The 27,370-nt window shown below is 45.0% G+C and overlaps 1 protein-coding gene across 1 annotated transcript in view; it reads right to left on the reverse strand.

The window, feature by feature from the left end:
* Positions 1-27,370, reverse strand: part of LHFPL7 (LHFPL tetraspan subfamily member 7) — a 63,261-nt gene that overhangs the window by 10,212 nt on the left and 25,679 nt on the right. The window lies entirely within an intron of this gene.

Below are 27,370 nucleotides of genomic sequence, written 5' to 3' on the forward strand. Positions count from 1 at the left end.
ATACTACCTGAGTGCTTGAAAGCCTTTTAATACTGCAAACTGGAGAAGTGCAGCCTGTACTCATACACTGGTTTTCCTAACCTTTAAAAACTTTATAAAAGGAATCAACTCTGGCTTAAACCAGATGCTTTGCAGGTAGGAAATGGGAGAGCGACTGCTAATTCTCTGAAAGCTGCCTGGTAACGCTGCAGGTGACCCCAGGGCTGTTCGTCAGACAAGTGCTGTACTCTGGCCTCTCCTCCCTCAGTCAGTGCTCCCTCTTTCTACCGTCCACCTTTTGTTTTGCTCCTGAGCAGAGGTTGCTCATACTGATTCCCAGCTGTGCAAATGAATTAGTGAAGCCCAGCTAACGTTTTGACTTCAGCCGTGTTTGACCCCTATGTTCCTTAGCCAAGTCTTAAACAGCAACTTTTAGGAACGTGTTCTGTTAAAGCACATGGTCTAAACAGCACCAGGGTGGGTCGTGCTGGTCAAGCCACACACTCAGTTAGCAGCAGACAGGTCTACTTTTAAGAACGACCAGCCACGTCTCACACAAGAGGCTGATTTAGTCCACAGCTACTGGAAGAAAAGAGCTAAAACTCACACGGCATCTTATTACTGAGCACACCATCAGCCTGCTAGCGGGAAGGACCGGGTGTGCTCCTCACCCCCCACTGCAGGCACCCTTTAGAGGTACCCGAGCAAGTCATCGCTTGCAGTGGCCCATCAGCTGCAACCTTCGCCATCCTAGTGCACCTCAGAAGGCAGGCTTTGGCTTGTGCACCTTCTCTGCTGCACAGGGCAAGAAGCTCATCATTGACCTATGTGTGCTTCCGCTCCCAGCTTGTAAACTCACAAATGCGACTTCAGGCCATAGTAAAACAAAAGAAGTAATTGAGTTCTGAGGCAGAGCTGCTTAGGTTGGAAAAGTAACGTAGAAATCCAGAGTAGTGATAGAGATGCCCCAAATTACTAGCTAAATAAAAGTGATTTGGGATATCTGATAATTTTTATCAGCTTGGCCCAGCTGCACAATTTCCCATCTCCAATTATACCGAAAGGCCCACACTTCCTCCTTCATTAATGCATTTGAAGGATTTAATGAGTTACTTCATCAGGTTAATAAATCCCTTCAATAACTTTATTACACTTTGATGTAATTATTCAAGTGGTGCAGCTAACAAATGATCATCATTTATATTTCTTGACAGAATAACTTAGTTAATATATTTGGACCGTGAAATACATAATCCATAAATAAACTATGGGGATGATTGAATGTCTTTGTGGGGGAGGGTTTTTTTCTGTCTCCAGTTAAGGTAGCATTGGAAATCCTCTGTCTCTTGTGCAGGAAACTTCAGGCAAGAGCTAAGAACTGCAGGCCTCCTAGCAGTGTTCTGCTTCCCACCGAGCACTTAGGAAGGAGGCGAGCTGCTGCAGGACGTGTACCACTGCCTATAGGGAGCTGTCATAGAATGCATTGGAAGGGACATAACCCATATTTATTTGTTCCAGCACTTTATCAGGTTTAAAATCCAGCTTCATAAAAGGCTGTTCCATTTCTTGAGGTTATCTTTGGCTAATTTTGACAAGGTGCAGTGACACTATCAGAAAATAACATTATATTCTGGAAATTATTTTAAAACTAAATTGAATTGGTTGCCATGCCATTTGTTTTTCCTGTGGCATCATAGTAAATGACATCATCAACAGAATAACCCTAGGGGCAGGGGTGTTTTCAGAATCCTACCTGCAAATGGCCAGCAGTATTACAGCTTCCTATTACCAGAGTAATAATATTTATGGTAGCTAGACTGCAAGAATGAAACCATACCATTTATTTACTTATACTTGATAGCCACCTCTGGCAAGAACAAATTTCCCATTAATCACCATCTTATCTCTGTAAGAAACAGTTACTCTCAAGGACATCTGTATTAGTCCTTTTGTTTTATTAATACAGAGAATAGCGCCGCTATGGATCTTTTGACATGGGACTTTATTTATTTTCTAGATTTTCTCTTTTAAGGGGAGCCAAAATGCTCAGATAAAATAAACATTGGTCTTTCTTAATAATCAAACTACTTAAGACCCCAACCATAGCAAGGGACACATGCATTGGAAATTTCTCTGAATATATTTTTATGTAAAGAAACTGCAAATCCATCTCTCTTTCTTCTCTTTTTTATTTGCTGAAACTCCAGTTATGAATTCTGAGTTTCTCCTGGGAGTGCAGATGACCTTATTAACATGTGAGAGTGCCAGAAAAGCAGTGCCCTCCAGTCCAGGGGGTCAGGGAAGTGAAGCCAGTTTCTAAGCTCAAACCTTGTAATAAAAAAATGCACATTTCTGTTCCCTTTCACATAGTCTTTAGCTAGCACTTTAAAAATTACATATTATACTGAGCTCCGGGCTGATTTGTTTTTCTAATTTTTCAAGAGCACTGCATCATATATTTTCATCTTTAAAAAAGAAATCAATATAGTCCCAGCAGGGGACAATATCAGACAGCCAAATTCTCTTTCATGTGACAAAAGCATTAGTGGAAAGACTTCCATAAGCTGAAATTTGTGGAAGTTTCTCCCAGTCAGTGAGTTTGGTTCTGTCCAGTTTCCTAAACCAAAAGACAGTCACAGATAAGCACAGGTCTCAGGTCAGCTCGGAAGGACCAGTGCTCTTTCCGCTAGCAGCAGGCTAACTCCTGTACAATCTGCTTTGAAATAATGGAGCCACAGTTTCCCATTTCCTTTCAGTTTGGCTCCAAGCAGCATGCAAATCTCAGGGCGGCAGGGCCGCTCAAGCCCTCTGATTGAAGAGGAGATGCAGGCAGCATTTAATGGCTGCTTTCCCATGCAGCCACCTCTCAGCTCTGTCTCCGTGAGCAATAACCATTGGCAGCGGGATCTGGTGATGCCCCCGTGTTTTAGATAGAGCAAAGCAAAAGGCTCTCCTACCAGCCAGCCCTGTGCCCCCTCTCTCTCCATCTGTCTCAGCCCAGGACACAGAAGAGAGCCTCCTCATTGCCTGTCCTGATCAGCACCTGCTGAAATGTTCCTGCCCACCCTGCAGGCCTGAGTGTCCTGTCCATGGAAGCCAGAGCCTGGTTTGGCTGAAGATCCTGAAGATGGAGGAAAGGAAAGAAAGAAGAGAACCGGTCCGTGCCCTCTATGGCATGATGACCCTCATCAGAAGTGGCCAAGTGCTTGCCAGGAGGGAGATACGCCCTGTTGCCCAAAAGCAAATAATTTATCTTGCATTAGCATGAGCTTTATGCAGTCCCAGAATTAGGTGGTTATGCTAGTGGAAGGGGGGCCCATTCATTTTCATTTGCTGTTTAATTAGGTGTCCAATACCGTACAATGGTGAGACACTTGCTTGGATGGGATGAGCCACCTAATTGTCAGGTGAACACGCAGTCACGCCTGCCTCCTAAACTCACGCGCTGCTCACACAGCAATTACTCTGGAGTCTGTCAAATGTGATTTAACCAGTAATTTGCTTGCAAAGTGAAAGCTGTGCTTTCAAATATAGTAAAGGACTCTATCCTCTCTCCTGCCGCTGTGGCACTGCTGGGTCCAAGCTATGCTGGTCCTGCCAAGGATGCTGCCCAGCACAACTGTCCCGTGGGGGATATCAGGTGTGAGTAGGGTTGGCTGAGCCTGGAGAGCAGAGGGAGCCCAGCAAACCCTCCAGTGACTCTGTGCTGGTTTGGCAGGTCACAGCGACCCAGTGGACCAGTGTGTGCCAGTGGGGTTGTAAGGATGCTGTTGGGAGGAACGCTGGCCACGCAGCTGGGTTTCTCTGACTCCAGCGCGTGAGCAGAGCCCAGCCTCAGGCAACCCTGCTCAGCTGTGCCTGCCCAGCTCCCCACCACCCTGCTGAGAGCTGGGACCCCCGCTTTGCTGCAGGCACCGGCACCGAGACTGTCTGCCCCTCAACACAGCAGTGAGAAACGCCCCGGGCAGGCGCTGTGTTAGGGCTGGTTAGTCCATGACAGGGGCTTCCTTCAGGGATGACAAAAATCACCCCACAGCATTTCCATCTTCCTGCATTTAAATGTTTGAGTTAATACCATTTATGGGGCAGCACAGAAAAATGAACTTAAATACATCATTTGTCATCTCAGGATACCAAATTACACCATTACTGAAAGAGATATAGAGAAATATGTCTAATAACAGTATATTTTGCACAATTTACTTTGTGTTTTCTATATCTTGCAACAAGCACAGGATAGCAAGGCTTCTTAATGATCATAATATATGTGCAGAAAGAGCAGTTCCCTGAGGACGACTGATTAATCAGGGAAATACTCATTCGTTCTGCCAGAAGTGATGTGCATCTAGGCAGGGCAAATGATGAACCCTAAGTGCATACAGCAGCCATCAGGGGCCAAAAGTTTCCATTCATTTAACTGATTTTCCCTCTAAGAAAAGAACACGTTTCAGCCCAGCACCAGGACATAACAGCACTTGTTCTCCGTCCTCATTCCTTTAGGGTTTTGTCTGACAAAGGCATAAAGAGGCCTCACGTTCATTTTAGAGGCTATAAATGCATAAGAGTCAGCCTCCAAAGTAAGACATCCCTGCTGTTTGCTTAGATACACTGTTCAGGGGAGGACACAGGGTCTCAGCTGCAGTATCTAATTACTGTGCGAGGGACTTGGGAACAGGTCAGAAGATTTTAAAGATTTTTTATCAGCTGATCTGAAACCCTGCCTGGGTTTTTAGTACCCAAGAAACACTGTGTGCCCATTGATTGCAGCCCTTCCTACACTCCATCATAGTCATATTAATTTTGTGGTTTGGCACAGTTATTGCCACCTATAACTTTGCAACCCGGTGTTTGCTAGTAACAATGTTCAACCCCTGTGCTATACACGTATTTCTGTAGTGTTCGTGTTCAAATTAGCCACAGAAAGGACAAAGTAAAAGCAGATGTGTCATACTTCTCTCTGTATATTTGGAAGCTCAGTCATGGAAATATCTTTGTCAGATAAATGAATTCCAGGCCACCGGGATAAATAGATGCAATAAAATACTTGTATGTAGAAGAAACCCGTACAAAAATGCGATCCAACAACTCTTCAAGGAAATTGCCGTGTAAGAGATCCAACTTTGAGGCTTACCTCAAGCTTTTGCATAACGTGATAGTTAGTACTTTAAACTGGAGAAAATGTGATGGGATCTTTCAATTTTTTTTCCACTTGCTTTTTCAATTTCATGGGATCAGCAGAAAGTGAAGGGAGCCAAGCTGAACTAATGCTGTGCTTTTGACTCCACCACTGCCTGAACACACAGCAGGGATCGTTTGGTAGAGAAAGGAGCATGTGTTACCCCTCTTACGGGCATCCCAAAATTGCCAGAAAAATGTGGGGTTTTGAGTTGTTTTCAACATAGCATAAGAAAGAGGAAAGCCAGAAATAAATGGGAAGGCTGAAACATAATCGGAAAACAGTAGTATTTAGTTTGGCTACTGATTTATTGATGCATTGTAGTTATGCACTCGGGAATAAACCCTCACTTAAAAATGTTCTTCAACTTTAGCAGGGATTAGTTACAGGAAATAAAAACAGTTAAAGAATTAGAACGAAATCCTGCCTGTACTGAGTCAACAGAAATGTTGCCACTGACCTCATTAGGCCAGGTTTTGCCCCCAGATATCTACAAAGAACCACAATTCTCTTGCAGTATGACTAGCAGATTAATATTCAACACCACTAATTTATCTTTCCCTACAGAGCCCTTCATTTCTATGTAGCTGGCCTAAAAACATTGCTCCCGAGTTTGCATTCCAGGGCAAGACAGACACTGACACATGCTCCTTTTTAGCCTGTTTGCCCAGCGTGGCCATGCCCGCTTGGCTTAAGCACCTTTCAAAATTATTATTTTGCCTCCATGTTCCTTATAAGGACTTTTATCTCTGAGGTATCTGCTTTCTCAGCAGCAACTTTAAGGCATTTCATGCTACTGAAGAACTATAAAATTAACACTGTGCTCATATATGCCATAAAGAACATGCTCCTTTAACCCTGTCCTTCAAAAACCCATAAGCATTCGCTGCACTTCAACAATTTGCCATATGCTTTTGCAAAGGACCATTTTGCACCTGCCACCACAATACAGGAAAAATGCCAGCTTTGCAGGAGAAAACATTAACTAATTTACACAAAGCCTTAGGTGGTCTATTAGCCCTGCATAAAAACAAGAACATGTAATTACTGGATCCACAGACAGAATTAAATTTGATTGACTACAAAGAAGCAATGAGTGGAGCAATTAACAAAGCCCAAGTAAACCCCTCTGATCGGGAAGCCCATGGCCTGGCTGAACGATGCTGACAGCACAGTATCTACCTGAACCGTCCCGAGAGATGTGTCCACACTGAAACTTCAATGCAGCGCAAAGAGTTAACCTTCTGTCACCAACACTGTTCAGCTATCTGCTGAACCGCTGTGTGTTGTGTAAGATACGAGCCAATAACCATATAAACAATTCAGCGCAGAAGTAGTCTGCCAGAGTCATTAATTTTGTCAAATCATTCTTTCTCCTGTGTTTCTGGATGTGGGTAGCAGCCACTCGAGGTGGTCGTTCCTCTGTGGCAGATGCCGTTTGGGAAGGATACAGCGTCGCTCACCAGAGCACCACGTGCCCGATGGGGCAGCGCAGCGGATGCCTTCCTGCAAGCGTGATGGAATAGTTGCTCCATAGGCTTAAATTCATTAAGATAATTGCGACTGGTCAGATACAAGCGCACAGTTAATCTTGGGATGGCAAAACCCATCCAAAAGAAAAGCATCTCCACTTTAGCTCCCCAGCCACGCAGGTTAACTGCAAGTATTTTGCCAGCGCCTGCGGTAAGGCGGGAAGCTGGGGTGTTTCTGTCACAGCTTCCGTCCGCGATTTGATTTAATGCCCTCTATGAGCAATTGCATCTCAGTGCTTGTAATAAGAAAATGTCATAAAGGTACCTGCTGCCTGGTCCAACATCTTTTGGCTTTGACAGTTCAAATTTACAGCTTTAATTCAGGAGTCTGGAAGCCTGGTATTCTGTACGCACTTAGTGAAGGGCTGAAGGAACAATATTTTATAAAATATTCACCTGTGTTCAGTGACCCGTGGAGGATATAACCCCGCAGACCTTGTGCAATGACTTGCAGACAAATTCATTGTCCAGATTGTCCAGTGGCAAATTAAAAAGTTCTAGTTATACCCCTGCGTGCCTGGATGTTCTGACTTGAATGTTTTCCCTCTGTACAATAAAGAGTTGAACCTTCAGCAGCTTAATTGAACAAGTGCTCAGCTGGGTTCTCTCAGCCTTTTATGAGATTCCCTCAAGCTTGATTTCTCGATCATGTATACAACAAGCTGCATTTCAAAATTGTCTCCTGTTCTTACATTTCTACAACATTTTTTCCTAACAGAATTGTTTTGCTGAGGAATGGAGTGGCTGAAATATACCACTATCAATGAATTCACCACCAGCACCTGAATTGCTCTTGCTGCTTTTTGGGCAACTTCAGAGCAGGATGACCAAGCACACGGGCCACCGAGGCTCTCCCATGGCCATGAGATGCGGGTGGTGCAGAGGGCATCTGCACCTATGCCACGTGCATAGGTGCCGCGGGCTGAGGGTCTGCCACAGCTCCAGGTGTGTGTGGCATCCTCATTAAAGCCTCCACCTGCCACTGAGTCAGAAAAATTAGCTTCTTCTCTCCAGACTAAAATCAGTAGGATTTAGGGTTTTAAATTCTGACCTCTGTTTCCTGCCCCTTGCAACGTTTCCCTTGTCAGCATTGTCACAATCTCTTTTTCCAGGGGATTCTGCTTACTTTAGTGAGCCAGAATATGGGCAGCTCTGGGGTCAGGGCCAGGACAGTGTATATGCTGAGACCAGGTCGGATTTGGTATGCAAGAGAGACAGCTCGTTTTATCAAGCAGTTTCTGTAGCAATGGTGATTTGATTTTCCAGGTATTTGTGTTCTCTGAAATGGTTTATAAAATACCGTGGAGGTGTTACCGCTGCTGAGCACTATTATAGAGGTTTAAGGCTTGTACAGGAAGCCTAACACAGCCCTGGATTTCTAAAGACTGGAAGAGACAGCGGAGGATAAATGTATATATCATTTCACCAATTTCAGGAAAGATCAGATCCTTTCTCTCAGTTCTACAGTCTCAGGACATAACATTTAGAGAGTAGCATCAATCAAAACACGATGTGCCCTGAATTTATTGGCACAAGACAGTCTCGGAGCATGGGGCAAGCCAGAAAGGTCACAGCCCAGCCTGCACACCTCGACCCGTGAGGAAGAAGCCAGGAAGGAGGTGGGATATGCCGTGAGCATCCACAGCAGGAGGAGGAAAGTGCCCTCCTAGTCCTGATAACCGGGAGAACCAGGCAGTTCATTACACGGACACAGTGCAGGCAGGCACGAGGCGCACCATTGCAGGCAGGGACTGTGGCTTGATTTCTGCAGGAGTCACAATGTATTTCACAAAAATGGCATGACTGAAACAGAGCTGAGGGCACCCGTATGAAAAGCGCTGACACCGCACACCCCACTGGGAGACTCTGACAAAACAGCTATGGGATCTCCTTGAGCAAGAGTCGAGCCGCGCGCGTGGCGGCCACGTACAGGACAATGTCACGCTGCTGAGCACAGCGGGTCGGCAGGAGCTGAGTAACGAAGGGTTAAGCAGAGGTGAGGGGAGGCAGCACCCCACCATTGCCCAGGCTGCTCCCCCATCACAGGAAGAGGACAACTTTGACACTCCTGCTCCTTTTGCAATCCAATTTAAGTCCTGCGTCTCTGTTACCGCCGTGTTCCCAGGGGTCATGTTTGGGTTATAAAATGCAGGCATGCTAGCATTGCAAGCGTCCCCAATCTGTGCCATATATGCAGCTGTTTAATGAGGCCTGCTGTCATTACAGCAAAATGACTCAAGGACTTTCTTAAAAAAGCCTCTTATTTATAGTATCATAGATTACCTTAATGTCTTTTTACTGGGAGGTGCTTTGAAATACTGTGCAAACATTACAAGACGGTCCTGAAATTATATGAATTTAAACAGAACATAGCAAGGAAAACGTAAATATGGGATGGAAAAGAAAGCATTTGTTGAAATTTGCTGAAATCTTCAGCAAAGCAGTAGTTTAATGAAAAGTACGCGCTTCTGAGCTGGGGTTTTACAGCATATCTTGCACATGGGAGTCGGTGCAAGCGTGTACTCTGGCACAAAATCCTGATGGAGACATCTATGTGCGAAGCGTAAAGATTAGTAAGAATTTTCTCCTACCAGAAATATTACCTGAAAAACAATGTTACAAAGCAATGTTATTATTCAACCATAATATTCAGAAAGCCAGATTTACTTTTCCAGGGAGTGACTCAGTTTTCAAAGAGAATGGAAAAAACCTGTATTGATATCTAGTCCTCTTCAAAGCTTTATATAACCCTGTCTATAACTTAACCTTTCACCTCTGCCATCTGAAGTTTTCCCTCTCACTGAGTTAACGTGTGTTTTCTCTCTGTTCTCAGTTTTATACCTGCTACTATCCCATGACTTACCCAGAATTATCTCTGACTTCTACTGGCACGTTAATCTCCTTCCATCCTTTCCATCCCATTGCAATGACATCCTCACCTTTTTTTTGTAAAATACAGACTAAACTTTTGTATTATGTCTGGGTTTTATTTTACGGCATTAATTTTAGTTTGTGCTTTAATCTGTAGCGGAGAAATGGAATATTTTATTTGTACCAACCTCTGTGTGTATTAGTGCAGGCTTTCTCTTGCCAGATAAGCAAGCCTAGATGAGCCCTCCATGAACTATAGCTATACATCCCCCTTTGAACAAGAAAAATATTTTAAGTGTCTAGCTGGTGAATAAAGGGGATATCCAGGGCATGCTGATTTAAACCTGGCCAGGTCCTCGTGTTCCTACAGTGGATAATTACAGGTGGAATCTTAAATGGAAATGTATTAATCAGTGTAGGATCTGCTGCTGGTCCCCTTCCCGTCAAAATTCAAACAGCAGCAAGGAAATGAAGCGGCAATGACAGGGCTTCCATTTAGCCTCTAAATCTTCTTTTCTTAGGTATCCATATTTTAATGAAATTTATATGCTTTTTAATGTAGGAGACATTTTGAAGATCTTAAATACAGTCTCTAATTAAACATTCTGTAATTAAACTTCTTGGTTTATCTAGGTAAAATTCCATGGAATTAGAGCAAGCCTTATTCCTCCAGGTTAAGCCCTACTTTCACTCAAAGACACGCAGGGGAGACAGTGTCTAACACCAGGTTTTGTAAAGCAGGCATGGGAGCAGAAGGACGTCCCTACACCAGAGAGCCCCCGTGGAGCAGAGCAAAGTAAAGCCCATGCCATTTGTGCCGTGCCCAGGCCGACGGGCTGGATCTGCTCCCGGCCCAGCAGCCCACGTGCCTCTTGGCCCGGCTCGGTTGGAAACTCTTGCCTCTCTTGACTATTTACTCATTTACTTTTTTCCCCAGCCTTTGATGAGATTCCCGTATGGGATGTGGCATTTGTGAGCCATAGATCACTTTAATCCGAAAAGAACATGTTGGAAAACATGCAAAAGACACAAGTATACTGGGTTTGAATGTCTTCATTCTCACACGCCAATGTGTAACATTGCATCCTGGAAAAACACATTTTAAATAATAATTTTAATTAATTTGTGGAGGGTCTGGCTCCTGTCTTACAGACAGATCTATGCCATACTCGCCTTTGTTTGCTACATCTGTGAAACATCCATTATTTTTCTGTGGTGTAAATGATCTCATTTCTGTTGCTTTCCCTGCAACACAGTGCCATGTTCATTCCTCCTTCGAAAATTTCAGAAAGAGAAGCAATTTGTAAGAATGACAAGAAAATGGCTTCCCATTTGTGTACACCACAGCAATCTGACACACAGAAGGAGGCTCTGGTGAGACTCACAAATCCTAATTCCCACTGAGTTTCAAGCCATCCAGATTAAAAAAAAAAAAAATCCCATCGACCAATTTGATCATAAAGATTCTAATTCAGCACAGGTTAATTGAGAAGTCAGATTTCCTGCTATCACTTCTGGAGAGGAGCGAGATAAGCGAATACAATGACTCTTTATCAACAATATGGAGACTTCATTTAAAGAGAGAGCATTAGGTTACAGGCTAGAAGATTAGTAGCAATCAGGCTGCTCTCTGAAAAGAAAATGCACTGGGTAATAAAGATAGAAGGCATGAAGCTGGATGCATAGAAATGAGGTTTGATGCCAAATATTACAGGTCAAATCTGAGCTATCTGTCAAGTTGGCACTGATCATTGCCGATGCACAATTATTATTACTCACCTGTGATCAGGTCATTTACCACTATCAAGTCAATGGCTCCTCCCACCCGTTCCATTTGTTAATAGCATTTTAATGACAAAAAGTCCATCTATTATCTCTTTGAGATCACTAACCATTGTATCATAGTACACAGTATATGAAATACATTTACTTTTTCCCAATCACCCATAAAAAGATATCAGCTCTTATGCTGTTCCTTAGCCACTACCCCATAAATCCGTGTGTAGTTCTGCATTTAAAGGTGGCAGGCTTATTTCTCCTTTTCCTTTGTGTGCCATGTGTTTTCCATACCAAAAAGTGCCTGTTTTGTTGCAAGTGACAGAAGGAGAATTTAAAAGGGATGCTAGAGGATCATAAAGACTCCCCTCCACCCAATCCCAAGCATGCATTCGCCTTACTGTTCTGCTGACTAAAGAATTAGAAACTATTAATATTGTCTCTGCTGGCAGGTCAGAAAAATACTTATTCCGTAGCCGAGTAGATTAATCCGAAGGGGGAAATAACCCTGCAAAGCCCTGCAAAAGCTGGCTGTCTAACCAATCCATTTTCTGAACCCAGATGTTTTCAATCTGTTAAGTGTTAATCTCACGATACTGCTTTTTATGCCTAGTGAAATTATTTCAACATGCATTGAGCTATTAGAGAATTCGTATAATTAGTGCAGTTATTATTCTTTGTGAAGGAGCCTTTTGAACAAACCCTGTCTGTGAGTTTGTCGGTCATACACTCACATTAATTAGGGAGGCATGCTAGGACCTCTTGCCATGAGCTTTTTTGATGGGCTCTGGATGCTGCCCAACTTTGGCTACTCTTTTCAAAGAAACATATCGTGAAATCAGAGGCAGTGTAATACTAGGTAAGTTATCAATTAAATGCTGGCATTCTTCAGTGATGAAAGCCTGAATAAACCGAGATTTTGCTTCAAAGAAGATGACTGAAGGGTCTGGTCTAGGGAAGACACGAGGCACTTGTCCCCTCTGCACAAGGGCAGGGAATTTCTGACGCTGGGGGCCCTCCCTTGAGAGGCGATCTGAGCGAAACGGTTAAACCTACAAAGCCATTATCACAACATTACACCCGATGACTAATTGAGGTTCCTGGGCAGCCCAGGAGGAGTGGGCAGAGGTTGAGGTCAGAGGTACTGTTTTGCAGAGCCCATGATGAGTATGTAGAATAGGTTTGCAAATGAAGGCACTGAATCTAGCCGTTCAGATTTACTCCAGCAAAAACTGGATGACTCTATGAAATGTACAGTTAGCTGTTTTTCCTGAAGAGACTTTTTTCCTTCATACACAGAGCCCTCTTACGTCTTTTCTTGGCATGGCTTTGGTCTCCTCTGATAAAGAGCTGGTTTGAAATATGACAGCTAGATTGTGAGTTTTAAGCCGAGACCTCTTCCGTGACAGGTGCTGATGGGCTCTGCTATCTGGGCTCACTGTGTGAAGAATAATGGCTTGTGAAAGGAAGGTCACAAATAAGGTCATGAAGCAGCTCAGGAAGCCTTGCATTTCATGTCAAGGATCTTAAAGGTTGTAGGAGGGCTGCAAAAACTTTCCTCTGGGGCTGCTGACTGACAGATCAGTGTCATGATTATAACCTGATTTTGATAAATCATTTTGATCCACCATTTGCAAAAGGCTTTAAGAGCACTGCTGGCAAGTCATGCATTCCAGTGAAATACTAGATCAAATCCGTACAAAAAAAAAACCCCAGCTTATGCCTTCCTCTATGTCCTGCTGGCAGACATCCTGCGTGGTGGCTGGCCCGTGCCATCCGAGAGCAGGACCTCCACCCCGGGGGGAGCTGCCCAGCCTTAAAGTGCAGCACTCAGCGGAGACTTCCAGTTTTGTGAATCTCCATAGATATCCCAGATGCCCTAAGGGCCATTTAGCCCCTGAATCCTTAAGCAAAGTCCCTTCACGTAACAAGCAACCATTAGGTTTTGTCTGTGGGAACTGGCTGGCAGAGAATACGTGTAGTTGCATACAGCTGTGCTTACCCACACAGGGTGAGGGGTTTATCGTGGGGCTTAAGGATGCTTCTTTTATAAGTTTGGTACGAGACGAGGGAGAGGAATCAATTTTAAATTAAAATGAGGATTTTTCAACCCGTCCTTAATATTTATAAGGCTCTTCTTGCCTTACAGACAAATCCTCAAAGAGAAGATGGAAAGCTGCTCATCCTTATTTCTTGTGCCTTTAGTTAGGCTTCTCATTGTTTATACTACTCTAAGCAAAATAACTGTTCTGGAAATGCAGTCATTTACAAAATCCAGCCTACTAAGCCTTAAATAGCAGAGACATGTCCTACTATGTTTGTTCCTTTGTTGTTGCTATGGCATTACCACACATTTTTCCATGCAGGAAAGGAAATCCCATGGAGACCAGATAATAAAGGCTTGAATTTCCAGGGCACAGTGTCCGTCTCGCCTCTTGACCTGTTTGACACCCTCTTTCACCAAACCTGCATTCACTGAATCCAAATAAACAGCCAGCCATCAAAGGAAATATCTTAAAAGGACGGCTCATGGTTAGCCTTGATGAAATATGCATTGGAAAACCCGCATTTTAATCACGTTTGGAGTTGTGCATTTCAAAAATGGTTTTGTTTAACTACCTCAGACTTGTCATTCAGGGAAGTTTCCTTCCGTAGGATGCCTGCATTTAAAAGTCAAGTTAACCAAACCCAAACAAATTTCCCAGGAGGCTGTAACAAACGAGACAAGCATCTCACACGCTCGGCATCTGACCTCTGTGCTGTACCAGGTGTCTCTGTCTTGCTATCTGCAAGAGTCCGAGATGCTGGATGTTTATACATCACCAATTCTCATCAGGGTGCCATGAGGTTTCATCAAAATATCATCACCGTGTGTTGCTTGTTGGGGCAACCTTGGCTTAGACTCTCCACTTGGCTTGACGCTAGTTTACAAAGATTAATCCTGTGTCCTAGCCAGTCTGCTCTGTCTAAAGCCCCTGATCATTCTGGGTTGCACAGAATCATTGTGCCTTGTTTTATCTCAGAAATAGCTATTTCATGGTGTTACCTGAAATTATCCTTTACATCTGTGTTAAAATTGATATGTTAATACAAGTTTGTAGAATGCCCTGGGATGTTCATCCTATGTGATTTTGTCATTCAGGCACAAGTACAAGGTGGTTGTCATACTCGGTACCATCGATCTTCAACTTCCACTTATTTTAATGTATATCTAGTTGTAATTTAAGTACCACCCACTGATGTAGTTATTAGGGAAGAACGTACAGTTCACAACTGACTAAAGAGCAAATGTCTCAGACTCAGAATTGTTCTGCTGCAAAACGGCACGGTGTATTTTGGGCCAAACTTTTTGGGCTTCATTTGTTGCCCGTCTTCCACTGCTGTCACTTCTGTGTAACAGAATTCAAAGGCACTGGCCTCGCCACCCAGGCATATTAAAAGTGCCTTGTATCCTCTCATCTTTTTAAACCACATATCCATATTGCATATAGGATATTGCAGCCAGAAGACACGGCCAGCCAGCACAGGGTAACCTGCCACAGGCAACATACAGCTTGTGGGCCTTCCAAATTCTTCAGACAACACAGGAAAACAAACAGCAGCCTTAGGACTTAATGGACTTCTAATGGATTTGATGGATTCTGCATCAGCAGTTTCTAATGGAACATCTAAATAGGAAAAACTTCCTTCCCATAGAGATTGCTAGGAGAATATAAACTGACAGTGCAAAGGCTCCTATTTGCAACACTTTGATGCTGTGCAAGAGAACCCAATGGCAAGACTCAAAGCCATCATCTCTCCTGAAAAGTCACTGAGTTTTCAGGGGATAGTAACCGAGCTGTGTCCGTGCCATAGGCTTGTCACATCCCGCGGCAGTCAATAGCGGCAAAAGGCACCAGTAAGCCCCACGATGTCCGTGCCCACCTTGATCGGGGCCATTTAACACAACTCCCCAGAGCTGGTGAAGAGAAGGCGCACACACTGGGGCTCGAAGTCTGCTCCCATGCCCAGAGGGGGGCTGTGGTTTTACGTGGGGAGTTGTTCTGTAGTTATCAAATAGAAGACAAAGCCTAAAATTCCTTTGTTGAATCCAGATAGGCAGCAGTGGTAATACATTCTTCCTAGTCAAATATCCTTGACTTTGTTGTTTTTGCATAATCTTTTAACTTCAACTATTGATAAATAAATTGGCTTACAAGCCAGAGAGTAAATCACCGTTCACTGCTGAGCTACTATTGTGCCTCTCATTTGTAAAGCAGCTTTCAGGCTTGTTTTTTAATCAGTTTGGCTTGACATTTTGCTTTCCTATTATTTATGAGCTGTATCTTATGAATGGATTATGTAAAATAGTTTAATTCCAGTTGTTGCAATTTCTCAGATGCCATCACAAAAAAGCTTGCTTTGAGTAGAACGCTCACGTCCAGATTTTGTTCTCAGTTGTGCTGATACAAATTAGACCATCAGCCACCGAGACCAAAAGGGCTTTCCTCAGATTTACAACCTTTATGAGCATTTAGGAAAAAAATCCAAGCAATGCTCTTCTCAGAGTAAGCAAAGGCACATCGCTACCTCTCAGCAGCATGTTTTGCAGATGGGGTTAACCCACTTATCCAGCATCCTCAGCTCAGTAACTGAAACTGGTGATTCTTGTTGCAAGGAATTGTCAACTGCATTCAGCTGTGACTTGATTGCTTTTGTTAGAATATGTCAGAAACATGGATGGGTGGATTTTATAACATTTGCTTTCTAAGACTTTGGATGCACTCAGTCACTTTCAAGCAACTAAAACCTCAGTGGCTAATTAAAGCAAGCGCATTAGTCCCCTTTTGATGGCAGGTGTTAGCTCTTTTCTGTGAGAGAGCAGGCTACTACTGTAGCAAACCAACAGCTCTTAAGCCTTTATGGGTAAAAACCATCTCCAGATGCCAAAAATCTTGCCAATTATTACTCTCCGTTTCACAGGTTTCTCTGATCTCTCAGCGTCTGACTTCACACCTGAGTATGGAACAGAGAACGTGTGAAAACAAGAGCTTTGTTGCTAAGGAGCATTTGGTATGTATTTTTGCAATTTATTTCCCTATACTAAATGATAGTTCATTTCTCAGGATGAAGCATGTGATGTGGCCTGCAGCACTTGTAGATAAGGTGCAGTATCACGAAACGGAGGGAGAAAGAACAGTAACTACACATTTCTGTTTCACGTTGGCTTGCTCAGGTTATTGCTCTGTGGTTGCCTGGGCTCAGGTCACTCAGCCAAGTGCCCGGTTCCTGCGCTTGCCCAGCATTCTGTGGGAGCCCAGCCTGCTCTCAGAGCGGCAGCTGGCCCGTGGGAAGCCTCACAGGGACGCAGCCTCTGCTCTGCCACTTGCAAGCCAAACTGGTTGTATTTTTCATTTCGGCGCATGGAAGTAGGTATGGTTAATTTGTATGACATCATTGTGACAACACAGAGCTGTGAAGATGACGGGTGTCACAAAAGTCATTACAGGGCAGTTTTTCAAAGGTGGTTGCAAACACACTGTAAGGCAAAAGGCACACAGTTTTGTGCGTGTAAATGAGGGAATTACAACCGGAGGCATGCAGTCTGCATGTTTGCAAAACTATAGCTCCCTTGTTTGAAGAAGTGCCTCTCAGCTGAGCTACGCGGGGCTTTCCAGGCTTGTCTGGCTTTGCTTTCGGGCAAGGAGAGCAGGTGGGACCTGCATGGCCCAAACCGATGCCCGAGGCCTCACGCTGCGCGACCAACAGGTTTTGCTGGCGCTCTGCTGGACCCAGCACAGCTCCTCCCTGTTTGAACTGGTCCCAAAGACCAGCCTTTCCTGGGAACAGGGAGTAATCCTGCACAAGGCCTTCAAGAGTAATTTATCCTTATTTAGAAAGGCATGTTATTCTAATGGCATACCATGGTAGGCATGATACAATTTAAATGTTCTTCACTGGTTACAAATGTGACCTTCATTAACTTGTCTTTGTGCGCCTAGATCTACAGGAACAGCTCATTGCATTTTCAATTTAATTTAATTTGAATGATAATTTAAAAGTTGTTTGATGCAAATGCGACCATCTGCATCCTCGCAGCTGACAGAGTTTTTAAAGATGAGTTTGTCGGCAGGGGTCGGGGGGGAGCTTGATGGAGAATAAGAGCCAGGGGCTTTGCAAGGTGGTTTCCTGGGAGGTGTGGAGCACTCCTGGAGCAAGCTGTGAGTGCCTGGGCGCTGACTGGGGAAGAGGAGAAGGAGCCGAGCCAAGCAATTACTTGTTATCAAAGTTATGTGGGACCTTTTAAGTATGGAGAGGTGATTGCAAGTCATCAAGCCATCCCAGCTCATGGTGCTGCTTGTCACCTGAGCCAAGGTTAACTGCCCCGTGCATGTGCTAGCCAAACCTGCTGTGACACAAAGTGTGTGGGAGTCTGAACTGCCAGGAGGGGCTGAGCCAGGTTCTCTGCTGCCGCATCTGTGATACACCAGTGCCTAGCAAAGATGCTGGCTGTGGCTCTTGCTATGGTTTTAATTACTGTCAGTAATGACACTGACCTCAAACTAAGAGCTTGCAGTGACTTTGAAGGGGTGGGAGGGTGTAGAAAAATTCTCTTGTTTTGCTGTGACTAAATCTAAGCTATAGGTTTCTGGGAGTAAGTGTCAGCCTATTCCTCCCCTCTGCTGGGCACCATGCATTCCTGGAGACTCAAGGGCAGTAAATAATAACAATAAGAATGCTAATGGCTGCTTGTTCACAGTCACTACTTGGCTGCCACACTTTGAATAACTTGATAAAATTGAAACCCTGAAATGTTGCACTGACTCTTCTAGAACTTGGTCTGGACCGACTGCTGACTTCCTCCTAAAGTAATATAATAAAATGGGCTCTCTCTAATTCAAGTTCTTGAAAAAGAGCCAGAGGAACCATTTTGTCCCTAATGCTTCCTTATTTGCAGCCTTGTTGAGGAAGGGGAGCTCCTTGCCGCGCTGTCGCTCTGCAGCAGCAGCGCTTATACCTTGCACCCAAGGGAGTCGTGCTCGGAGACTGGCATCCCATGTGGCTCCAACAAAACCCAAGTGAACCCTACTGGAAGGGCTAGCAAAGGGGAGGGAGCCGGGGAAGGAATTAAAACAAATCACTTTCTGTCCCGTACCCTGAATATCATCTGTATTTCAAATAATGCTTTTTTTGGCACCTGTGTGCAACAGTCATTGCACTGGTGCTCATGGGAATGTGGTTGAAAGCTTTTAGCTAAATTTGCAAGCGTCATCTCCTTTGCCATTGCAAATCTGGATGAGGGAAGTGAGAAAAATGACCCTTTCTAATAAGAAGGAGTGGTTGGATTAGCATTGTCTGTAGCTCAGGAGGCCTGTTTTAAATTCCTAGTACAACCTTATGTTCCTGAGAGGCTGAATTCTCCCTTCTGATCTCTAGTGAAACTCGAGCGTTGCCACTCGCACGGGAGCAGACCATACCCACCTCTGCTCTATTTTGGGGGAAGCACTGTGTGCTGCTGCCTCTCAAAAGCAAAAAGTAAGCGTGTGCTACTTCAGCACAGTGGAGTTCTAAGTGTGGTCTATGCCAAAGCACTACTGAGGAAGTGAGATCCCTTATTAAAATGTGCATGCAGGTCATGAACTGTAGGGCTGATTGTCTTAAACCTAGGAGCTGGATGAAATATTGTTGGAAAAACATCACAGCAGCTTTCTGTTGCAGAGACTTAACTACTGGTGCATTTATCAAACACTTTTCTTGCCCTTCATTTAAAACCATGTTTTCTGCTATTTCTCTTGTGGTCTCTAAATTGGGACATGAGATCACATCATCTTTAACAGCAAGAGCGATTGCCTAGAACTCCCCATCCAGCTCAGCTGTCCTACTGTGTCGTGTTTCAGGTGCCTCTGAGAGCTGCGTTAGCAGTCACTCAGGAATAGCAAAGCTTGGAGGTACTTGCACGGCTGCATCTTAGGTAGAAAGATGCACCAATGACTCTTAAAACTTGGTCCCCCTTGAAGTTCACCTTACAAGCAGTTTGCCAGCATCCCTGGCTCTCTAACTGATAGAAAACTAAACGTAGCAACCCGATTTCTAATGGAAGGCTCTTATTCAGCAAATTATATTTTTAACTATGTGTGTTAAAAAAAGTTATTTAAGTCAGCTTTTGGAAACAAGCAAGAAAGGTCCCTGCTTTTCTTATAGAGAAGCTGAGAAGGAGGTTTGGAACAGAAGCTTTAAATTGCAACTGTAAGGCTGATTTCTGATCCTTCTGCTATGTGTCAGTACTGCTTCTCACCGAACCCGTTAGAGAAACACTTAACAGAAAAAGGCAACCCCCCTGGGAGAGCCTTCCGCCTCCTGTACAGATTTGGAATAAAGCTCACATCTACCCATTGGTAAAAAAAGTACTTTTAGGTTTTTAAGTTCAAATTATGGATCCAAACAACATGTGTTGGAACCGAACACAGCCTTGCTGGCAGGGGATTTGCCAAATCTAAGGCTGCCCTAGCAATAAATAATAAACCTAATTAGGCTCCTTCCCTCTGGAGCACCCAATTTTGTAATAGTGATACATCAGGGCACCAGAGCTCTTCTGCTTAACAGACATTCAGAACAGCATTGAAGTGTTTAAAAAAAAAAAAAAAGAACACTTTGCTTGAGAACAGCCAGGTACAGACAGTCACATTATTTGTGGTTATATTTTTCTACCACTGTACATCAGCCACTTCTGAAAAATTAAAGGAAAAAAATTAAACGGCAGCTGGTCTGACTACTGTGCATTGCTATGCAAGACAGGGAAAGCAGCTTTTTTATATGAATATTAGTTGCAATGTGAGAAAACGATGGACACTATTTTTCTCACAATACTTAGTTTCCTGGTATCAAACATCTCTTTGATAGAAACCTTATAGTTTGGCTTTCAAGAGGCAAAATCACTGTAACTTGTGTGTTAGAAGGACTGCAGATTTCATCTGTCACTGAGAATCCTTCTGTGCTTCCTCTACAAACACATAAACATGAAATGGTGGAGCTCTTCCAAGGCTGTCAGCTCAAATATCCTTTTCTGGCCTGGAAGATGCTTAAAATGGGAAGTTTTAGAAACGGAGATGAGAGGACTCATGTTTCACCTTCATGCTTACTTCAAAAACTCCCACCGTGTGCATTGCCCTGTGCTGGTAGTTCAGCTGCAAGGCTGGGAATTCATCTATCTTTTCGCTCTGGATGTCTAAGCTTTGGCCCTTCCCTCTGCCTAAACCTTGAAACCAGTCAGAGGAAATGAACAGTGCTTTTCCACCCACAGTTGTACCAAGCCCGGTTGGCAGCCTGAGGCTGACGTGCCACTTAGTCCCGTGAGCAGCCAGCAATACTGGTGTAAGGGCGGCTGTTACTGCCTTTGTTGTAGGAGGCGAATTTTTGCACTGCTGGGGTAGGAACCCCCCAACAGCTTGGTAGCTGAGCCCTTTCCCCCTCGTGTCCTCATAAATTAAACATAACGGCTGCCGCCCGCTCCTGCAGACAGCCGTATTCTAATAAATCATGTAAATAGAGTCTTGGAGATTCACTGCCCTTTATTTCACTTGAGTCCCGTAACTCAGCTGTTAATTGGATCTGAGATAAAATCTATTTTACCACATGTTCCCTAAGCAGAATTCTGGAAAGTCCTCTCCAGAACAATAACCTATAGCACTGCCCTCTTTGTTTTGCTCCTCTGCTGCACCATGGAGGAGAGCAGTAAGGCAGCATGGCCAAGCTCAAGAGAAATTTCCTTCCTCATGGCTCTCCCGGGCTGCTCCTGTTTGGCCGTCAGCTCCAAGCCGCTGCGTCCTGGTGAAGAATCACACTGGTTTTTGCAACGGCAGTACAGCTGCCAGCTCGGGGCTGCTTCTGCCTTCAGTCCCAAAGGGGTTGTTTCCAAGGGGCCTGGCAAAGCGTAACCCCTTCGGAGCAATTATACAAGGCTGTTCTAACCAGCAAATGTTTTATCGTAACAGTAAGCTTATTTTTCAACAAGAACTTGGAAAGTTCTAGTGGTTTAATTGGTGTAACGCACCTTTTCAGCTGGGAATTACATCGGTGAAACAAACATGGGATGTATGACCAAAAAGGTGTTGGGAGTTTTGGGGGGGTTTCTGTTCCCTTGGGGAAGGGGAACTCCAAATCTCTGATTCTTTAATTCTATGTGGCGGTTAGTAGAAAACATTTCAGGGCTTTTTTAGGATAGCTGTTTAAAGAGGTGAATAAAACCTGCACCTATGGAACTGAGGAAAGGTGAGCTTTTTTTCAGTACTTTCTCAAAAGTGAAATCCTAAAAATTTTAGCAATATGATTTGCTGCGAGGTCTCTTATCTAGAAATTGTCGCCTCCCTGGTCCTGTCCTGTGCAGGGTGGGCGGCATCAGCTCAGGATGTAGCGCCTGTTCCCTGCAAAGCACCCGACCTGCGCCTCGCTGTGCACAGAAAGCATCGAGAGCGGAGACACCCCTTCATACAGAGCCGCAGCCTTGCACAGGTCACATCCGCTAAACTACAGCAGTTTGGCTACTGTCTTTATTGTTTATAGACTTACCCTGAACCAGTATCTAGCAGCAACAGCAACATAATTAGCTTTGGCAATTAACACTGCTTAACTGAGCTGCTGCAGGACCAGCCGCACTTTTTTAGACTGCAGAAGCAGCAATTAGTGTTTCATTAAAGTAACAAGCCTAGCTAGACTTCTGAATCTGCCTGGGTCTGCTGATCTAATTTTGGGATCCATCAATAAACCCTAGGGGCATTAAAGTGAGATGCATCGAGTCTTTCACCACCACGTTTGAAAAGCCTGACTGGAAAGCGACAGGAAGATTTTGTCTTTTCTTGGTTAGTTAATGGTCATCTCAGTGTACGAGTGAGGTATTACACCCCAAAGATTGAAACTCATGGGACCCTGGGAGGCTGAGGTGGTTCGGGGAAGCTCTTCCACCTCCGGCTTTCAGGTTCTACCTCCAATCTGGTAGGAAAGAAAGTAGAAATGATTTCTTGTCTTATCTGTACCCCCAAACAAACATCCTTTTAGTTTTCTGAAGGAGGATATATTTCTGTGCCAGTTTCACATTCAGTTCTTTGGCTGGTTTCTGTTTGAAAAATAACACGTGTGTTGGGAAACATACTTATTTTTTTTAAAAAATCTTGCCTGTGGTTTGTTCACCTTAAATCTGAGGTCAGTTCTGCCTTGAGGGGAAGGGTCTGGCACCATGCAGCCAGGCGCTAGCGCTCAGCGTCAGGGTGACCAGGCTTAGTGACTGCTGTACCCCTGTTGGGCATTGGGGAGTCAGGAGGGTGAAGATGCATTACATGCACATCCAGCTTTCAAGTGCCAGGTTTCAAAAACCATTAGCTATAACATAGTGCACATCCCTCCCTACCATCATTCGTGCATATTAAACTCCAGCTAACATACCAAACAGTGTTTAGTGGTTTTGCTAGGAAATACCACTATAGAATCAGCAGAACATACCTTTTTTTTGACTGTTCTTTGGCATAACACAGGGGAAACAACTGCCCTGCTATGAAGCTTTCCGATATCCTAAGGGTTATTGCCCAACGCAGCTGTTAATGTAGCCTCTTTCCCCTGCAACCTGCTTTGCAGTTTTCTGCGCTTTACTATAACCAGTAATTTCCAGTAACCTGGAATTTTAAGCTCTCTTAAAAAACAGGCACAGAGCCGTATGTCTGTGAGAGAGACCCATGCGATAAAGTCGGGAACTTTTCTAAATAGCAGCTCTATCGGAAAGTGTTTCTGTTGCAGCCAACAACAGGGAGGGCTTTGGTGTCTCTCTTCTGAATCAGTGTTGATGGAGTTTGAAGAAACATTCCTCTGCGTAATGCACTTTGCATTTCCATAAGAGCTTTCTTAAAACAGCCTATTTCTGGATATGCCAGAAAAATAGGAATGCTTTCCTGTTTCCTCAAGGTGAAAACTTACTAAGGAGGAGAAAGCGTGTTCCCCCATTCACTGTTTACTTTCATTACATGAGAAGTTTTTAATTTATGGCTGTATATCAGGCTTGGCACTTTTAGAGGGGGAAGAATAAGACAACAGTGTCTAATCTGGCTTCCATGAAGTTTCTGCCCCTGAGCTGCATGGAGGGGAGGGAGCTTGGCAATGGGACACCCGTTCACAAGCTGGGGAGCGGCTCCCTCTCCGTGATGCTGGTGTTCAATGCCCACTAAAACTCTGCCCCCAGCGCTGGTCATCATCAGCAGTGTTTGTCACCGCTCATTACACAGAAGGAATGTGGAAACCTGGTGACCTTTCCCAGAGTGACAGGCAGAAAAGCAGTGACACAAAAGAGGGAAGAAAATGTTGTACACTTTAGAAGATAAATAATTGAATGTTATTGTGATGGAAAACACTGGGCTGACAACGGGCAGGGACAAAGATTTTCCTTCTAGGGTGTGGCTGTGGGACATGTGGGATTTGGACATCTATTTGTTCAGTTTCCCTTCCTGTCCCCCCTTGGCTACTAGGGAATTTTGGCAGGCTGGGGAACGGCTCTCAGGTCCCAGTGACGCTGGAGCATGGGGGACCTGGGCACTTTTGTGGTACACTGGAGCAAGGATCAGAGGTGGGAGAGCTGGGGCACCTTGCATGGCCACCTCCTGCCAGGCAAAGGAAGCAAGAGGCTTAAATGTGACATTTCTAAGCCTATTAGAGAAGTCAAAGCAAACTTTCAGCCTTTCTCCCCAAAGCTCCCCAGCTTCTCTAGTGGGGGACTAGAGCCCCTGGGACTGCTCCCAGCTGTGACTCCAGAGTTTCTCCTTCAAACAGGTCCAGGTTTCCAAACCCTTGTTCCCTCCTTCGTTTCACTTCCAGTTTTTATTTAACCTGACTTCTCCGGTCTCCTGAGACAAACTGATTAATTCTTTTCCCCTTCGTAGTCCCCTGAGTCCTTGGTTCAATCTTTCCCACCTCAGTGAGATCTTAATAAATGCTGCCTGTGGCTGGAAGTGGGATTGGGTCTCAGAACTGTAATTAATTCTTCACTTCCTCCAGTGCTTCAATATGCTAGTTACAACCAACAGCCTGCGCAGAAGCAGAGGTCTGCAGACTGCCTCCAACTTTTGCCTCTGATTAATGTGTTGTATCCACCTTTCTTTTTCCTTGCTCTCTTGCATTTCTTGGTTTGCCTTGTATCCAAGCTTACTGTCGAAATATGAAAACACTGATGGACTCCCAGTTAAAATGTAATCCCAAAGACAACAATTGCCAGGCTTTTTTCTTTGCCTGTTATTTGAAAGCCTCTTATTCTGGCCTGGCTTCTCATGACAGGGCGCCTAGACCCATTGCAGCAGCACGACCGTGGTCTGTCTATAATCTCCCTAATTGCTTTCTGTAGTCTCCTTTCCAGTAGCAGCTTGCAGGATTTTAACTCCAGCACTCTGTCAGCCCAGGCAGGCGTTGCACAGGAGGAGGAGGATGTAAGCAATTTGGAGGGAGGTGGGTGAGGCACAGCAGAAACGACTAGGAGAATCAGAAGATCTGAATGAGAAAAAGCTATTTAAAGGGTTTGCGGTTGTTGGCAGATCAGTAGAGGGGAGGACAGTGAATGCTTGAAGCCTGCAAACACTACAGAATTATGTAGGGTGATACCACAGAATATAAATAGAAATGGATTGAAATTAATCTAGGGATAATTGGGCTGAGAGGGGGAGCTGCTGCTTGCTGGCTGTGGGAGCCTCCTCCGGCAGGGATGGAAGACCCCGGTGCTGACCCTGTTTTATACTGAGGGAAGTGCCTCAGCCTTCTGCCTGGGACCCGCTCAGCGTTTCAGCAATGAACTGGAAAGCTGCATTCAATGTGCCAGCGAGGGAGCGAATGCAAATTTCCTCCTTCTCTCTCTTTTGGGTGAGATTTATGCCACCTCCACATGCACAGCCTCCTGGCAGCTATAAATCACAGAGGGGGAGGGAATGCTGCAAGGAAACTGTTACCCTGCAGTTTCTGGGTGCGGGGCAGCGAGGTGGGATGTGTGGGGATCAACCAGCCGCTCCCAGGCACGTAGCACCAGCATTGCAAATGTGGTCAAGCACAAATTCCCACTCCTTCCCACCATTACACCAGAGACCACCCCCCCAGCAACTGGGAAAACAGAGATGGGATTTGCTTTTTAGTCATCCACCTTCCCTTCCCTCCGGCACAAGTGTTGCCTGTGTGCCCAGGTACCAGAGGCTGGGATGGAGCCATCAACCTCATCTCAGCAGACAGGTTTATTGCAGAGAGCAGCACTTCGCCTGCTCTGTGCCAAAGTCCTACCTAGCACATGATGAGCTGGGCATCCCCCAGCCCTGCAGGCATGGGCTGCAGCGCAGTCCTGCAGCATCAGCAGTCGCCTCACCCATTGGGACCCATCGGAAATACATGTGGGATGGATGGCCTGGTTCACCCCGAATCATGGCAGAGCACAGCTTGGCCAGCAACTGGTATGAGTGGGAAGCACTCTGCTTTGCCCCCTGGCAATGGGCACTAACTGCTCGTCCTGCAGGTCTGGCACAACCTCCTTGACCTCTCTGTCATCTGACAGAGTCAGGGTTCAGCCCAGGGAAAGCAGAAGAGCCACAGGGAGCAGCAGGGGCATGAGGCACAATAAGCAAATGTGCCTTAAGAGTCTCTCTCATCTGGGTTCTGGAGAAACTCTGGCAGACCCCTCTCCTTGGGCACTGTATTGCTGCCAGGTGTCTTCACCTCTGCACTGCACAGCACAAATGGTGGCAGGGCAAGGCCACCGGCAGGCACTGCGGGAAAACTCTCGGTACCCATAGAACCCTGTGAGGCACCAGCTCAGTGCTCTGCTCAGTTTTGCAACTCCCTGGCAAAAATGCCCAGCTGATTTCTGATAAAACCTCCTTGCCTTTCCCCAGTAGCCTCAGCCACCTCCTAGCCTTACCTTGCAGCCCCCCTGCTCCTGGGATGCTGGTTGGGCAGCTCTCAGGGCTGGAGACACGGGAGATGCCGAGTCCCCTTCATGCTGGCCACAGACACAAGAAGACAAAACGGGGACAAGTTCCCTCCAGTGTGTCATGCCGAGCCCAACACGCTCTGCTCCCTACCACCCCCAGCTTGGCAGGGCTCGGCCAGGGGAATGAGCCCCGCTCCAGGGGATCTGCGTTCAACCTCCAGGAAAGGCATTTGGCTGCTGCTGCCTGTAAACACCTGACTGCAGTTTAATCCACTTTTAGTGCAGAGCTCTGACGAGCCCCCAGCAGAACTAGGACAGCTAAAAATACTCAGTGCACAAAGAAAGTAGTAATTTGGGTAGGGCTGAACCAAAGTGATTTATCTCAAATCAAAAGGTTCAAAAGGTGCAAAATGTGGTCTTATCAGGTCAAGCATCAGAAAAGGAGCAAAGATGTGAACCAGTGGCAGGGCTTAAGAAAAGCAGCAAAAAAATCTAAAGATTTTGCCGATCTTCCCAGCAAGAGCAGCAGAGCCTGTACCAGCAACGCAGGGAGGTGCCCACCGATTTCCCCACCATACGCTGACTCTACCTTTACTGTCATTCTAAATTCTGCCAATTATTAAATTATCCAACTTGCAGCAGGAACACAGTTAGATGTGATCCAAATGGTGTCACTACAATTATGGTAATTATCTGAAAACAAGCCAATTACTTGCCTCCTCTTCATGCCAGTTGGTACCAAGATAGCAGCTGTTCAAGGCAAATTTGTTGTCGCGTTACTGTACATTTGTTAAAGGTTGAGGTTATAGATTCTAGCCTTCTTTTAAATATTAAAAATGCTATAAAGTCATGGAGTGTATAACTTATTAGGATTTTTTTTAAATGTCAGGAAGGGAGACATTTCTTTTATATGCCAAGAGAACCAGTGGGAAAGTGATTTACTAATGATTGCTGGCTGGAAATGTGTACTTTGCAATCAGCATACAACTGAGCTATAAATTAACCTGTGTCAGCTTGTTACCTCTACCTATGTAAGATGAACTCGGAGCAGAAGTTTTCTGGCGATCTTTTACATTTCTCCTTCTTCAGTTTTGGCATTCGGGGCGCTTAACCCGTCAGGAG

This window comes from Phalacrocorax aristotelis, chromosome 18 (assembly GCF_949628215.1).
Source record: "Phalacrocorax aristotelis chromosome 18, bGulAri2.1, whole genome shotgun sequence".
In the NCBI taxonomy this organism is placed as follows: domain Eukaryota; kingdom Metazoa; phylum Chordata; class Aves; order Suliformes; family Phalacrocoracidae; genus Phalacrocorax; species Phalacrocorax aristotelis.